This window comes from Bos mutus, chromosome 2 (genome assembly GCF_027580195.1).
Source record: "Bos mutus isolate GX-2022 chromosome 2, NWIPB_WYAK_1.1, whole genome shotgun sequence".
Classification (NCBI taxonomy): domain Eukaryota; kingdom Metazoa; phylum Chordata; class Mammalia; order Artiodactyla; family Bovidae; genus Bos; species Bos mutus.
In genome coordinates this window covers 130379762-130395812 of record NC_091618.1, presented here as the reverse complement: position 1 = coordinate 130395812, position 16051 = coordinate 130379762, and the positions used below count along the sequence as shown (strand labels likewise).

General features: G+C 44.0%; 1 long non-coding RNA gene across 1 annotated transcript in view; it reads left to right on the top strand.

The window, feature by feature from the left end:
- The window catches only part of LOC138984697 (uncharacterized), a 95483-nt gene that overhangs the window by 47229 nt on the left and 32203 nt on the right, over positions 1 to 16051 (top strand). The gene's annotated exons all lie outside the window — the stretch shown is intronic.

Below are 16051 nucleotides of genomic sequence, written 5' to 3'. Positions count from 1 at the left end.
GCATTGCAGACAGATGCTTTACCCGTCTGAGCCACCAGGGAAGCCTATCATATAACTGATAACTGGTTGTTAGTCATTGAGCTAAAATTCAAACCCAAAGCTATGTGGCTCCAAAGCTTACCTTTCTGGCTGCACCTCTGGAGTGTCTGAGCCTCACAGTGCCCAGAATGCAGGGTTGTATGCACCAGTCCCAACGTGGTAGTAGACCCCAAAACCACTGTCTACTCTCAATTTTCTTTTTTAATCCCAGGCACAATTAATCATTTTCTCCTCTGTATTCCCATGTGACATCTTTAAATTTTTTAAAATTCTATTTATATGTATTTACTTTGGATGTGCTGGGTCTTCATTGCTGCGCAGGCTTTTCTCTGGTTGTGGCGAGTGGGAGCTGCTGTACGGTTGCAGTGTGTGGGCTTCTTTTGCAGTGGCTGTTCTTCCCGTGGAACATGAGCTCTAGGGCATGCGGCCTTCAGCAGTCCCAGCTCCCAGGTTCCAGAGCACAGTCTCAACGCAGTGGCAAAGGGGCTTAGTTGCTCCTTGGCATGTAAGATCTTCCTGGATCATGGACTGAACCTGTGTCTCCTGCATTGGCAGGTGGATTCTTTACTGCTGAGCCACCAGGGAAGCCCCCATTTAACATCTTATATATCTTATATGTAGAATAATTATTGGTTTACAGACCTATTAATGGTTGCCTCCCATGGATTGACAGCTTTACATCAAACATTTAGGCAAATATTTTGACATCTGTGTATTCTTCGTGTCTCATTCAATACCTGCAGATAGCAGATACCTAATGAATGTTTCGGAGAAGGCAATGGCAACCCACTCCAGGACTCTTGCCTGGAAAATCCCATGGGTGGAGGAGCCTGGTGGGCTGCAGTCCACGGGGTCGCACAGAGTCGGAAACGACTGAAGTGACTTAGCAGCAGCAGCAATGAATGTTTGCTGAAGCATCAACAGATTCCCCAACAGCAATAATGTATTATCATCCAGCTGTCCATGACCAGTCTCAGGTCTGTCTTTGACTTATCTTCAACCCAGGCCCCTAAGCCTGGAGGAAAGCCTCAGGGTTTCCATGAGTTAGCAGCTGTCACACGTGTGTGAAAACGTGTGAAGCACTGCGTGTCAGAATTGTTACACATCAAGTAATATACACAAAGGCCTTTTGAAGTTGTGTTTTAAGGTAACTGCAGAAACCTTTCTCAGTAAATGAGAAAACAGCTCTCTCCCTCTGCCTTGATTTGACGTATTAAAAGGTTCTGAAGGGCAGTCCATGTGCGCACGCACACGTCCACACGCACAGTGAGAGCTAGCATTAACCCTCCAGTATCAGGGACCTCCTGAACTATAATCTCACTGCATGAAGTCTGAGTAACAATAGTAAACATCAGAGGAGCTTTCACAACAAATTCTTTAAACAAATTCACAGCTGTCAGCCATGATACGAGATTTAATTAGGCCACCCTGAGTTGTGCTGCATACAATCTTTACTGTAATTAGGTTCTTTGTTGTACCCACTGTGTGGCCACTGAGGAAAGGTCCTTAAGAGGCACACTCTCCCATGGGTAATCACACCCGGGGCCCAATAAACCTGACGGCAACTGGCAAAGAAAATACACGGTTTCTTCCCCTGCATGGAAATACGAAAGGAACAAGTAGTGCCTGGATCCTACTCATTTTCATTTTTTTGGTCAAAATGTTCTTTGTACAATCTTGCTGAGTCCACAAGAGCACGTAACAAAGTTATCACTCTCGGTCTGACAACACGAGGAAGAAAGTTAGGAAGTCGGCCTCATTTCTGTAGAGCTCTGCGCTGTGATTGCTGTTCAGTGCTGGCATGGTGTCAAGAGCTCTGAAGAGTCTGATACTGTGCTCTGCGAGCTGGCAAGTTAGCCTGCCATATTTCAGGTGTTCTGGTAGAAGAAATAAGAAAAGAAGAAGAAGTCAGAGACAAAGGACAATTTATTATTCATAGCAATAGTGGGCAAACCAACTGTTTTGGCCTGGGGTTGCTATTAGGAGAAAAGTAAAAGCATCTTACCTGGGAATGGTCAGGGAAGAGTCCTAAAATTTTTAATTAGGACTCTGTGTGTGTGTACGCACACTCAGTTGTATCCAACTCTTTGTGATCCCGTGGGCTGTAGCCCTCCAGGCTCCTCTGTCCATGATTTTCCACGCAGGAATACTATAATGGGTTGCCATGCCCGATTCCAGGGGATCTTCCTGACCCAGGGATTGAACCATTCTCTTGCATTTCCTGCAGTGGCAGGTGAATTCTTTACCACTGCACCACATGCAAAGCCCAGATAGGACGATATATTGTGCTAATAACTTCCTACCCCTTTCATCCTAATCATTACCCTGGAAGCAACTGAGAGAAAGTGATCCCCTTCTGGGGAGAGTTGCATTTAGTGATATAATTATCTTCCTAAGGTATGTGGACCAGGAGGAGGTGAAGGAGGTAGTGTTGGAAATATTGTTGAGCCAATTATCTAGGAGCCCATTTCAGAGTTCAACAATACCAGATGCCTGTGGATGGCAGGAAGCATGGAAGGTCCATCAGATACCTTGACTGGCCAGCCCATTGTTGAGTGGCTTGTGATAAAAAGCACACCATTGTCAGACTGTAGATGGTCCAGAGAGCCAAAAACTTCACCTGGATTAGTTTCAAGGGCCATGGTAGGCTCAAACACATCTTTATTAATTAAAATTGGAACCATTACAATCAAAACATTTTTGCCACCGAGAAATGTTTGCTTATTCCTGTAACATAAACACCTGTGCTTCAGGATTCGATGAACTCTTGGAAAGCATTTTCTGTATTCTGCTGGTTGTGGAAGCCTTTTCCTATAAAAAGTTGTCAAGATACTTGAAGAAGTGGTAGTCGGTTGGCGTCAGGCGAATATGGCAGATGAGGCAAAACTTCATATCCCAATTTATTCAACTTTCGATGTGCTGGTTGTGCAATATGCAGTTGACACCGTCATGGAGAAGAATTGGGCCTTTCTGTTGACCAGTGCTGGCTATAGGCATTGCAGTTATCAGTTTGCTGAGCGTACTTCTCAGATGTAATGGTTTCATCAGGATTCAGAAAGCTGTAGTGGATCAGACCAGCAGCAGACCACTAAACGGTGACCATGACCTTTTTTTGGTGCAAGTTTGGCTTTGGGAAGTGCTTTGGAGCTTCTTCTTGGTCTAACCACTGAGCTGGTTGTTGCCGGTTGTCATATAAAATCCACTTTTTGTCACATGTCACAATCCAGTGGAGAAATGTTTCATTGTTGTTGCATAGAATAAGAGAAGACAACACTTCAAAATGACATTTTTAAAAATTTTCTATCAGCTCATGAGGCACCCACATATCATAGAGCTTTTTCACCTTTCCAGTTTGCTTCAAATGCCTGGTGACCATAGAATGCTCAACATTGAGTTCTTGGGCAATTTCTCATGTAGTTTCAGGAGGATCAGTTTCGATGATGCTCTCGGTTGTTGTCAACCGAGGAGGCCAGCCACTGCCCTCCTCACCTTCAAGGCCCTCGTTTCCTCGGCAAAAGTTCTTGAACCACCACTGCACCGTACATTTGATAGCAGTTTCTGGGCCAAATGCGTTGCTGATGTTGAAAGTTGTCTCCACTGCTTTACAACCCATTTTGAACTCAAATAAGAAAATCACTTGAATCTGCTTTTTGTCTAACATCATTTCCGTAGTCTAAAATAAATATAAAATAAGCATCAAGTAAAACAGTAAAGAATCTACCTGCAGTGGGGGACACTTGGGTTCGATCCCTGGGTTGGAAAGATCCTGTGGAGGAGGGCATGGCAACTCACTCCAGTATTCTTGCATGGAGAATCCCCACGGACAGAGGAGCCTGGAGGGCTGCAGTCCGTGGGGTTGTAAAGAGTCAGACACGACTGAGCAACTAAGCACAGCACAATGTCATTAGCAAAAAAAAAAAAAAAAAAGTAAAAAGGAGAGATGTGCATTACAATGATATGTAACATAACCACATTTATTTAAGAATGTATTCCATATCAAATGGCAAAGTTCAGCAGTGCAAAACTGTAGTTACTTTTGTACAAAGCTAGTAATAGGGCATAAAGTTTCCCCTAAAGGAACAGGTACCACTTCTACGTGTAAAATCTAGGTGCTGTGGAGGCCAAGCTGGTTGTGTTCTTGAAGGTGCTGTTTTCATTTGACAAGTGAAACTTATCGGGACTGTCCCCCTCTGTTAGTCATTGAATCTGAGGTGACTCACCCAAAATAGGAATATCACATCAGAGAGTCACAAGGTTTCCATGGGTCAGGCATTCAGTGTTGATAAGAGCACAGTGGCACGCTAAGAGCTACTTTTTAAAAAGAAGATCTTTGGTAGTTTCATCAGGGACATAATGAATCTAAAACGTCACAGGAGCATCCCTGGGTGGAGACAGCCTCCTTTTGCTAGAGGCTGCAGTCAACAAAACCATTAGTCACAGAATTTTGTAACTCAGAGGGATCATTAGAGATTTGGGCCCCCAGATTAGAGAGTGTGTTATTTCAATAACTTTCCATACAGCTTCCAAGGCAGTCTCTAGGTTTGGGCCTCATCCAAAGGATGCTACTTTGCAAATTAGCGCATGTAAAGAACCAGATACCGTCTCCAATACTCAAGCTGTCCCACATGGGCCTCCTTTTTGGTGATAGAAGGGCAAAGAGACAGCAGGTTTTTTGTTTTGTTTTGTTTTGTTTCTGCCAGAGATACTGAGTATTGTGAATCTACCCTCATTGTTTCAAGAAACTTTAATTGGTCATCAGACTCCTGAATTTTTATCTGGATTTATCAATAAATTTCCACTTTATCAATAAAATTGCCACGTCTGTCAATAGGGATATGATCTATATGCAGGTCAGGAAGCAACAGTTAGAACTGGACATGGAACAACAGACTGGTTCCAAATAGGAAAAGGAGTGTGTCAAGGCTGTATATTGTCACCCTGCTTATTTAACTTCTATGCAGAGTACATCATGAGAAACGCTGGGCTGGAAGAAGCACAAGCTGAAATCAAGATTGCTGGGAGAAATATCAATAACCTCAGATATGCAGATGATACCACCCTTATGGCAGAGAGTGAAGAGGAACTAAAAAGCCTCTTGATGAAAGTGAAAGTGGAGAGTGAAAAAGTTGGCTTAAAGCTCAACATTCAGAAAACTAAGATCATGGCATCTGGTCCCATCACTTCATGGGAAATAGATGGAGAAACAGTGGAAACAGTGACAGACTTTATTTTTTGGGGCTCCAAAATCACTGCAGATGGGGATTGCAGCCATGAAATTAAAAGATGCTTACTCCTTGGAAGAAAAGTTATGACCAACCTAGATATCATATTCAAAAGCAGAGACATTACTTTGCCAACAAAGGTCCGTCTAGTCAAGGCTATGGTTTTTCCAGTGGTCATATATAGATGTGAAAGTTGAACTGTGAAGAAAGCTGAGTGCCGAAGAATTGATGCTTTTGAACTGTGGTGTTGGAGAATACTCTTGAGAGTCCTGTAAGGAGATCCAACCAGATCCTCTCCTGTAAGGAGAGAACTGTAAGGAGATCCAACCAGTCTATCCTAAAGGAGATCAGCCCTGGGATTTCTTTGGAAGGACTGATGCTAAAGCTGAAACTCCAGTACTTTGGCCACCTCATGCGAAGAGTTGACTCATTGGAAAAGACTCTGATGCTGGGAGGGATTGGGGGCAGGAGGAGAAGGGGGAGAAGGGGCCAACAGAGGATGAGATGGCTGGATGGCATCACTGACTTGATGGACATGAGTTTGGGTAAACTCTGGGAGTTGGTAATGGACAGGGAGGCCTGGCGTGCTGCGATTTATGGAGTCGCAAAGAGTCAGACACGACCGCGCGACTGAACTGAACTGAATACTGCAGTAAGAGTAGTTGAACTGAGGCTTCTGACTTGCCCATTGACAATGCATCATGTATAACAGGTGTCCGCACTCTCCAAGATTTAATGATCTGATGATCTGAGGTGGAGCTGATGTGATAAGAATAGAAATAAAGTACACATTAAATGTGATATACTTGAATCATCCTGAAACCATCCACCTGGCCTGCCCCAAGACTAACCCTCCCCCCACCCCCGCCCCTGTCAGTAGAAAAATTGTCTTCAGTGAAACTTATCCCTGGTGCCAAAAAGATTGGTGACTACTGACTTATGTATTGAAAACTTTGGACATCGGAGGGTAGAGGCACTCACTAAATGCTGGAAAATGTCCTGGCAACCAAAATCAGCTGTTGCCTCACAGCGTCAACTTTGCTAGACGCTGTGACTGCACCCAAATCTATTTTACAGATTAGTGGCATGTTACAGACAAATGACGCCACACCACTGGCACTTGATCAAGATCAGTCTCGTTTGCATGGCAAGGCCTCCGTGTGTGTTTAGTGCTTCTCCAGGGATACCAGATTCCCCTCGGCATCATTAAAAACGTTTGTGTCCTATCAGCATTCTCTACATGCAGCTCTTCTCAATTGTGGAGACTCCTCTCTGGCACTTATGAGAGAGGGAAGTAAAAGCATCAATTCTTACTGACATAAAGATGTAAAAGCAGCAACATCTGTACATTAAATTGACTCAAAGTGCCCCACCCCCAAAGTCAGACTAGCTTCTCCGTCCCCTCTGTGAAGGCTGCCCAAACCCCGTTAGCTGAATCTGCGTGCATTTTCCTCCCACATGTCCAGGTGTAACAGTGTCTTGGACTCCTGTGTTTAACAGAGCCGTAAAAGTTTGATTCACTCCGAGATTCCCAGCTTACTGAGATAGATGTGTGTGGCCTTCGACCTTCCTTGCTGCTGCTGCTGCTGCTAAGTCGCTTCAGTCGTGTCTGACTCTGTGCGACCCCACAGACGGCAGCCCACCAGGCTCCCCCGTCCCTGGGATTCTCCAGGCAAGAATACTGGAGTGGGTTGCCATTTCCTTCTCCAATGCATGAAAGTGAAAAGTGAAAGGAAGTTGCTCAGTCGTGTCTGACTCTTCACGACCACATGGACTGCAGCCTACCAGGCTCCTCCGTCCATGGGATTTTCCAGGCAAGAGTACTGGAGTGGGGTGCCATTGCCTTCTCTGTCGACCTTCCTTAGGGATGGGAAAATATTGACCCCCATCTCTAACTGTTTCTCCCCAGTGTGGCTGAGGTCTGAAGAGGTAGGATGACATCATTTCCTCATTCATCAACATTAGATACCCACTCCAGAGTACTGGCTTGTTGTCAATGCCATATCTGTGGTTTCCCATGGAGTTTTTCTGTGTCAGAAAAAAATCTCCCCATGAAGGTCAGTGTTGCCTTATAGAAGCCAGAATCCACTGCAGAAAAAGTCTGAGACCTTTTACTGTCATCTCCAAATGGATCAAAAGTTAGCATTAGAGGTTGCAGGAGGATTTGTTGTGAGAAAGCCTAGTTGTCATTCTTCCTTAATAAACTTTACACACTCCACATCCTCAACTCCTAAGCAAACCAGCCAAAGCTCTATATTTGTCTGGTTTTTGCTCATAATGATAGCAGTTTTTCTTCCTTTCATGCTCAGTATGGATGTGGGTCCCTGTAACTTGTCTGAATGCAAGTGGAACCTTCTGCCAACCGAGATGAATCTTAGTGTTGTTTATTCAATTCACTAAGTCATGTCCGACTGTGTGACCCCATGAATTGCAGCACGCCAGGCTTCCCTGTCCTTAACTATCTCCCAGTTTGCTCAAACTCATATCCATTGAATCGGTGGTGCTATCAAAACATCTCAACTTCTTCCACCCCCTTCTCCTCTTGCCCTCAATCTTTCCCAGCATCAGAGTCTTTTGCACTGAGTTGGCTCTTCACATCAGGTGGCCAAAGTATTAGAGCTTCAGCATCAGCATCAGTCCTTCCAATGAATATTCAGGGTTGATTTCCTTTAGGGTTGAGTTGTTTGATCTCCTTGCTGAGGAAGGGACTCTCAAGAGTCTTCTCCAGCACCATAATTCAAAAGCAGCAGTTCTTCGGTGCTCAGCCTTCTTTATGGTCTGACTCTCACATCTTTACCTTTCTACTACTGGAAAAACCGTAGCTTTGACTATTCATACCTTTGTCGGCAAAGTAATGTCTCTGCTTTTGAATACGTTGTCTAGGTTTGTCATAGCTTTACTTCCAAGGAGCTGGCATATTTTAATTTCATAGCTACAGTCACCATCCGCAGTGATTTTGGAGCCCAAGAAAATAAAATATGCCACTGTTTCTACTTTTTCCCCATCTCTTTGTCATGAAGTGATGGGACCAGATGCCATGATCTTAGTGTTTCGAATACTGAGTTTTAAGTCAGCTTTTTCACTCTCCTTCTTCACCCTCATCAAGAGGCTCTTTAGTTCCTCTTCGCTTTCTGCCCTTAGAGTGGTATCATCTGCATATCAGGTTGTTGATATTTCTCCCAGTAATCCTGATTCCTGTTTCATCCAGCCTGGCATTTCTCATGATGTACTCTGCATATAAGTTAAATAAGTAGGATGATAATATACAGCCTTGAGTACTCTTTTCCCAATTTTGAACCAGTCCATTGTTCCATGTCCAGTTCTAACTGTTGCTTCTTGTCCTGCATACAGATTTCTCAGGAGGCAGATAAGGTGGTCTTGTATTCCCATCTATTGGCTATTACAGTGGGGTAGATTAGAGTTTGACCCCTGGGTTGGTGAGGAAAGTTCCTTCACCCAGAGAAGAGTTAGCAATAAGCAGGGCACTCACTGGTCAGGCAACTGTCTCTGAAACTCCTTCCTAATAATTCAGCCTGCAAGTACCTACCAAATTCCTTCAATTTAGCAGGAAATAAAATAAAATTTTAAAAAAGACAAGCAAACAAACATTTATTTCCTAGTTGGCCATACCATTTGCAGTTCAATACTGATTCCCTTGGACTTTCCTCAAATCCCGTTAATTGGCCTGGGAGGCCCTCATGCTTCCTGTTTCAGAAAGCCACGTCTTTGTCATCGTCCCACCATCATTGCCAAAACTGTCAAGAACCCTAAAGGGTCTGCACTTGCCCTCCTTGTAAACCAAAAAGTTAGCTTGCCACAGTGTCATGATGAAAGCCTGCGATTCCTAGGTCAAAGATGAGGTTTATTACAGCACTAGCAACAACCTGAGCATCAGCATTTTTATGTCAGTTCCCAGTTCCCATGGGGGGATGAGAGTAGGATCAGGTGACCTCTGCCTGTGCAGTAGGTCATGTTACAGAAAGACCCCAAGCTCAGGGACCCAGGATCTCTTTATAATGCCAAGAAGTATGCCCGCCCTTTGTTCCAGAGAGAAACTACCTTCACTTCCAAGGCTGCTTGCTATACAAAATCCTTTTAAAGGAACAAAGGGTAACTCGGTGCTTTGCTCACAGGTGTGCAGAAATATGAGAAACCCTCAGAGAACTGTCTCCATTAGCAGAAAGAAATAACCAGCAACAATAGGGGAGTGGCACTCAAACACCTGGCGACTAGGAATTACGTCCACAGCTCCTGTCCTCCTGTGGATTACAGACCTGGGGGTGTTGGGAGCTGATGATCACACAACATTCTCAACCTTCCACAAGAGGTTGTGGAATAAAATAAAAATCCTCACAAGAAGAGGAAGAATCTGAGAATTTCAGACATCGCAGTGACATCAGAAGTCGAGGTTTTTTTTTATACTAAATTAAACTCAAGAGCTATTGAAAATTGTTGAAGCAGTATGATAGGTATTTGGGGATGCTTTTTACTGATCACTCTATAACTATGTGTTTTAAAGTTTTTTATAATAATTAAAAATTTCTTTAAACAATGTGAAATTAACAGAATTCTCCATTGAAGAGAAAATGCTCAAGATAAAAACCTCTAATAGTTGAATTTGGTATAGAATATTTCTCCACCAGAAAATATCTACTGTGGTAGGGAGAAGAAAAATATGTATTTTATCCATAGATATTATTGAAATTTTAGTTTTAGAAATGCTTGAAGTATTTTGAATATGGGGACAAAGACCTGGGATGAAAGAAAATTGAAGAATTGAATTTTATTGGATAGACTTAACTGCTGAAGAGATCTGGCGTCTAAACCAAACATCACTAAGATGCCAGTGTTCACTGAGAACAAGGAGAAGAAGGAGCTTGCACATGTTTCCAGCAGAGGCTGCTTCCACACAACAAATGCAGCAAAACAAACTGACCGTAAGAGGACTGTAGGTATTCGTTCTTTCACTCAGTATCACCCGAGCATCACCCCTGGGCTCGGTGAGTTTATCTAGAAAAAGAGAACAGATTTAAAGATTTATTTTTTAAGAGAAGGGGAATGAAGTCATCATCTTCAGTATTTTTTCTTAAAATTATATTATCCTTACATTGTGATAGTTCTTGATTAGGATTTAAACATATTTACAGAAAGGAAGTAGAGAATGTAATCTGAAAGGGGACCTGGACAGGTGATACAGGTCTGAACTGATATAGATAAAAATGAAATGATACCTCATCAAGCTTGGGAAATGGTTAGAAAAGTAGCTAGTAACTCTGCATGGGCCATCAGCAGACAGTAAGTGAGTCTTGGGAAAATTAACCTAACCTATGGTCCTAAAATGGTCCTCTCTGAATTATTGAAATCATTAGAAATCCTGGAAATAGAATCGTTACTGCCCTGTTCCTCTGACCCCTGTTTTATAACTGCCACAACCCCACATCCCAGGAAAGACAGAGCAGGGTCAATAGGCTCTAAATTAAGAATTAACGGAAAGACTAAGATCCCTTAGAAAGATGATCACTGAGAAAGGATATTATCAAAATATGTACAATCTTGATGAACCCAGGAGCGCTGTGTAGCTCCGTGCCAGCTGCGCCCAGCAGGGCAGCAGATAAGGGCATATGAGGGGCAGGGAGCCAGGAGGAGACCCAGCCAGGACTGAAGCCATGCTCGGCTTACTGGGCTGTGCACTTGCTCCAAAAAGGGAGTGCCCATTCCTCCACTCAAGTGCCCAGAGGGCATGGCTTTCCTTACCCGCTTAAAGCCCTGTCTGTGCTAGCTGTGGCTCTCGAGTGAGAGCATCTCAAATCCTGGAATGTTTCAGGGCATCCATTGAAATGCTATGAAAGTAGTTTAAAGACAAATAAAAGATGGCATTACTTTATACAGTGGGTAGTAAACATATGGAACTCATTATCCTCAAGATGTTGCGTAGTTTACAAATATAAATAGGATAAATGAAGATTTAGATAAATTCATGCTTGTTTGATTCATATGAGCTGCTAGAGCATTGTTAGAAACACACAGGGAACGTCTCCAAATGCTTTCAGGGGAAACACCGTGTTTATCTTCGAAATGTCCTGGAGTGCCAGTGCCGTGAATTGAACAGGCAGCTCTCGGACTCTCCGAGTTTCTCAGCACCCACGGTACTCAGGTTAGATTTTAAGTAACCGAGGGCTAAGCTTCTGTATCATAAGGATTTTCTTTACATTAACAAATTACATAAACATTTTACTCAGTGGTGGGTATGAAGTTTCATGTGACCTTAAACCTTTCCCTGAGAACCTGGAATTGTCATGACAACTGTGCATTTTGTACTGGGCTGTAAGAGAGTGCTGTGCTAGGACCCAGCTCAGGTGTGTGCTGGGCTGTAAGAGAGTGCTGTGTTAGGACCCGGCTCAGGTGTGTGCTGGGCTGTAAGAGAGTGCTGTGCTAGGGCCCGGCTCAGGTGTGTGCTGGGCTGTAAGAGAGTGCTGTGTTAGGACCCAGCTCAGATGTGTGCTGGGCTGTAAGAGAGTGCTGTGTTAGGACCCAGCTCAGGTGTGTGCTGGGCTGTAAGAGAATGCTGTGCTAGGACCCAGCTCAGGTGTGTGCTGGGCTGTAAGAGAGTGCTGTGCTAGGACCCAGCTCAGGTGTGTGCTGGGCTGTAAGAGAGTGCTGTGTTAGGACCCAGCTCAGGTGTGTGGTGCTATTTGACTCTCACCTAGACCCACAGACTTTTTGTGGTTGTGTTTTTCATTTCTTTCAGTATTTGTGCTTCCTTTATGTAAGATTTTTAAAATCTTCTCTCCTGTTTTTCAGGCTTCTCTTTTCAGCCTTGTGAGTGGGCTTGCAGGGAAAGCCCTTTCACTCCTAATATGCAGCTCCCACCTCTTTGACTTCAGAGCAAAGCCCCCAACTCCCTTCTGTATCATGTCATCTCAGCTATGCAGCAGACCTCCCCTTAACTCACTGCAGCCCTCAGAGACCAGGCTGCACCTTTAACAAGCTTAACTGAAGTGTGGGGAGTAACAGAGGAGAAGGACATCATAGCCCCGCTGCTGGATTTGGCTCCCCGGTCCCCAGCCTCCGGGACCTAATGCCTGATGATCTGAGGTGAAAGCTAATATAATAGAAATAAAGTGCACAACAAATGTAATGCACTTGAATCATCCTGAAACCATCCCCTCTGCCTCCTGGTCCATGGCAAAATGGCCTTCCATGAAACCAGTCCCTGGTGCCAAAAAGGTTGGGGACCCCTGAGCTACCAGATGAGCTTACCCCAAACCCAGCGAGGCTCAGACCCACTCTGAGTCCTCCACAAAGATTTGCCTGTGTAGCTCCCATCTCTGTCCTGCTCAGGCCAACCCCAGAAGCAGGTCAAAGGTATCCACAACCCCAAGCACAAGCCCACTGCCGAACTCCAGACATGGGAAGGAGGTGTTTCCTTCCCCCGGTTTGGAGCCCACTTCTCCAGTTATCATTGGCTAGCGACTGATTACTTTTCCTAAGATGACAGACCAACAGAATCATGAACTTGTCTCATGGTTCCCTGTAGGATAATGCATCAAAACATACCAGTACAGTATCAATACATTCTAGATTATTTGACCTTATGTAGTCCACAAGGCAATGGCACCCCACTCCAGTACTCTTGTCTGGAAAATCCCATGGACGGAGGAGCCTGGTAGGCTGCAGTCCATGGGATCGATAAAAGTCGGACACGACTGTGTGACTTCACTTTTACTTTTCACTTTCATGCATTGGAGAAGGAAATGGCAACCCACTCCAGTGTTCTTGCCTGGAGAATCCCAGGGACGGGGGAGCCTGGTGGGCTGCCGTCTATGGGGTCGCACAGAGTTGGACACGACTGAAGCGACTTAGCAGCAGCAGTAGCAGCAGCCCACAGACAGGGCTTCCCGGGTGGCGCTAGTGGTAAAGAACCTGCCTGCCAATGCAGGACGTAAGAGACTCGGGCTCGATCCCTGGGTAGGGAAGATCCCCTGGAGCAGAGCATGGCAACCCACTGCAGTATCCTTGCCTGGAGAATCCCATGGACCCTGGGAGCTGGTGGGCTACAGTCCATGGGGTTGCAAAGCGTGGGACATGACTGAAGCAACTTAGCACACACACAGCCCACAGACATGAACAGTCTGGGCCCGGTTGAGGCCTACCAAGGGCATTTCTGTCCTTGGCAGGGCTGTCCGCTAGTGACATGCAAACTTGCCTAATCCTTCTCCACACAATCTCTAGATTTTGCTTCTGAACAAGAGTGTACAGATCTCCAAATGAATTAGTGATACTTTATAGGTACAATAAAGCCTAAATTCACTCTTTCACGATAATAAACATTTATCAAGGGAAATACAATGTGCAGAGATGTAATTCTTCAGATTACAAAACAGACATTTATTGTTGAGTTATAAAACAAAGATGTTTAGCAACTCAGAGTCACCCTGATTGAAAGTCACCAATTCAGAACAAGGCCTTTGCTTAGATTTGACACCTAAAGGACTCATTCTGTTGAATTTTCCCAAAATAAGAGAGAACAGTCTAGCCTGAAGGTGAATTCTAGCTGTCATCTCTAGGGAGAAAAAAACTGACATAGCTTTTAAATCCCTTTTCTCCATCCTCTGTCCATCAAGTTTTCAAAGATCTTTAAGGCTAAGTTTTAGTGCAATCTCCCCCTTAGGTAAGTGTCTTTTAATAGATTCTAAAACACACTTATTTCATCTTATTCATTTTAATTTTTACATTTCAACATCTCTGAAATCAGGATGCAATCCATGACAGTCACACTTTAACAATCACACTTTGCCAAGCAGTGTTCATGACATAGTTGCCTACATCCATGAGAAATTAGTCCATTAAAAAATGAGCCTACTGAAAATATCATGACTTGGCTGTTCCCATCAGGGCCTGATTGGACAACCGCAGAGCTTCAGACAGCAAATCGTTTGAGGCTATCTGAGACAGTATAAACCTGTTGTCTGAAAACCTTCCAGCAACTCCCAGGAGGATTCATAAAGCTCCACATTTAAAACATGCATAATGGGTGTTACTGGTTTGGGAAAACTTGTTGAGCTAAAAATGGAACACTTTTAAGAAATGCTGCCTCCCCCACGCTCTTGGTGGCATGGTGTCTGTAGAAAATCACAGATACCAGTTACTGATTCAAAAGTGATTCAAAACAATAAGCCCCTACATGTACAGAAGTTTCAGAGAATACTTTTTTTTACCAAAATATAGTTCATTTGCAATGTTGTTTTCATTTCTGCTGAATAGCAAAGTGATTCATTTATGCGTATATATACATTCTTTTTCATATTCATTTCCGTTATGGCTTATCATGGGATATTGAATACAGTTCCTTCGTCCATATGATGGGAGCTTCTCGTTTATCCATTTTGTGTGTACTGGTTTGCATCTGCTAATCTCAACCTCCCACTGCATCCCCCACCACCTTGACAACCACAGGTCTGTTGTCTATGTCTGTGGGTCTGTTTCTGTGTCATAGATACATTCATTTGTGTCATATTTTAGATTCCACATATAAGCGATATCAGATGATATTTGTCTTTCTCTTTCTGACTTACTTCATTTAGCATAATAATCTTTAGGTCCATTCATGTTCCTGCAAATGGCACTATTGCATTTTTTATGGCTGAGGAGTATTCCATCGTGTGTATGGATCTCATCATCTTTATCCGTTCATCTGTTGATAGACATTTAGGTTGTTTCCATGTCTTGGCTGTTGTGAATAGTGCAGCCATGAACATAGGAGTGCATGAATCTGTTCGAATTAGAGTTTTGTCCAGATATATGCCCAGGAGTGGGATGGCTGGATCGTGTGGCAACTCTATTTTTAGTTTTTTGAGGAACCTCTGTACTGTTTTCCATAGTGGCTGTACGAACTTACATTCCCACCAACCTTGTGAAAGGGTTCCCTTTTCTCCATGCCCTCTCTAGCATTTGTTATTTGTAGACCTTTAAGGACCATTCTGACTGGTGTGAAGTGGTACCTCATTGTAGTTTTGATTTGCCTTTTTTTAATAGAATACTTTGTGTGCACCCTGAGTTGCTTAGTTGTGTCTGACTCTTTGCAACCCCATGGATTGTAGCCTGCCAGGCTCCTCTGTCCATGAAATTTTCCAGGCAAGGATACTGGAGGGGGTTTCTATTTCCTACTCCAAGGGATCTGCCCAACCCAGGGATCAGACCTGCATCTTCTCCACTGGCAGGCAGAATCTTACCTCTGAGCCACCAGGGAAGCCCTATGAAATACTTTAACTGATTTATTTTGATTAATTTACCCTCTTCAGCATGCAAAAGAGTAACAAAAGATTTTTTAAAATCTGTGGTCTCAAATAACTCATTCTGTGCTATCAGTTCAGTTCAGTCGCTCAGTCGTTACTGACTCTTTGCGACCCCATAAATTGCAGCACGCCAGGCCTCCCTGCCCATCACCAACTCCCGGAGTTCACTCAGACTCAACGTCTATCCAGTCCGTGATGCCATCCAGCCATCTCATCCTCTGTCGTCCCCTTCTCCTCCTGCCCCCAGTCCCTCCCAGCATCAGAGTCTTTTCCAGTGAGTCAACTCTTTGCATGAGGTGGCCAAAGTACTGGAGCTTCAGCTTCAGCATTAGTCCTTCCAGTGAACACCCAGGGCTGATCTCCTTCAGAATGGACTGGTTGGGTCTCCTTGCAGTCCAAGGGACTCTCAAGAGTATAGCCTAAAGGCACAGTTTGACAGTGTTTCCCTCCCCCACCCCCAGCTTAAACACATGTAAATAAATGGTTCATGTGACT